The following is an 888-nucleotide window of genomic DNA, read 5'->3' on the forward strand; positions in this document are numbered from 1 at the left end:
GTGATAAAAAGGAAGGAAGTTTGAAGAGAGCAAAAAAGTAAGCTGTAATTGTGGTTTTATTTAACTATTATTTCAAGTTCTCTGGGTTTATTTTTTTATTTCATTATTTGATATTTAACTGAGTTTACTGGTTTATCTTATACAGGGATCTTAATTAATTGCCATTAATACAGACCATAAAATTGTAATGCAAAGTAAAATGGAATTAATTATGCAATATCCCATGAGTACTTTAATATAAGGTTAAAGTGGGACTTCCTGCATGGTTAACAAGATATGTGTATTGTAATAACCTACACGCATTTGCTGCAATTACATAGTCATTAAAATCTGCAATACTGTGTGAGACCTATAAAGTGAAACAAAATGACTTCCAGAAAAAACAAATAGAATCATACACATACTTACCATTAATGGCAGAGTATGATTAGTATTATTAGGATGGTTAATGACATGGATGGGAGGGAATCATAAATTTCATTTTACTACATGGCAATTTGTGAATGATAAATTTAAAAGCTGTTTTTCTCTTCATACTATCCTTGATGTGCAGAATTGTGTAGTTTAATAAACGACCAAAGGCACTGTATAGCCTGTGGCACATGACTGAGCTAGGGAATGTTGGGTTGCAAATACTGTAGTCCCACCTGATTTGTTGCCTTCATTTCATGGCTGCACCAAATTACTGCATAGGAGTGTTCCAGCAGTAAAGGGATGGGGGATTTTTCTGTCACTTTCCATAAAATTTTGAGAATAAAAGAATGAAACGAAAATTTAAAGAAGCAGTGTATTAGAAAGGCCCTATGTATATATTCAATCCCTTTATTCATTGTTATCCTCTCTTTTTCTCATTTTCATGGTAGTCTGACTGCTTCAGTGATGTCATCT

At 32.8% G+C, this 888-nt stretch overlaps 1 protein-coding gene across 1 annotated transcript in view; it reads left to right on the forward strand.

Annotated features, from left to right (window-relative positions):
- The window catches only part of LOC119582348 (formin-2-like), a gene marked incomplete in the record, with an annotated part of 21,001 nt that overhangs the window by 11,304 nt on the left and 8,809 nt on the right, over positions 1 to 888 (forward strand).

The sequence above is a fragment of the Penaeus monodon genome, chromosome 15 (assembly GCF_015228065.2).
Source record: "Penaeus monodon isolate SGIC_2016 chromosome 15, NSTDA_Pmon_1, whole genome shotgun sequence".
Taxonomy (NCBI): Eukaryota; Metazoa; Arthropoda; class Malacostraca; order Decapoda; family Penaeidae; genus Penaeus; species Penaeus monodon.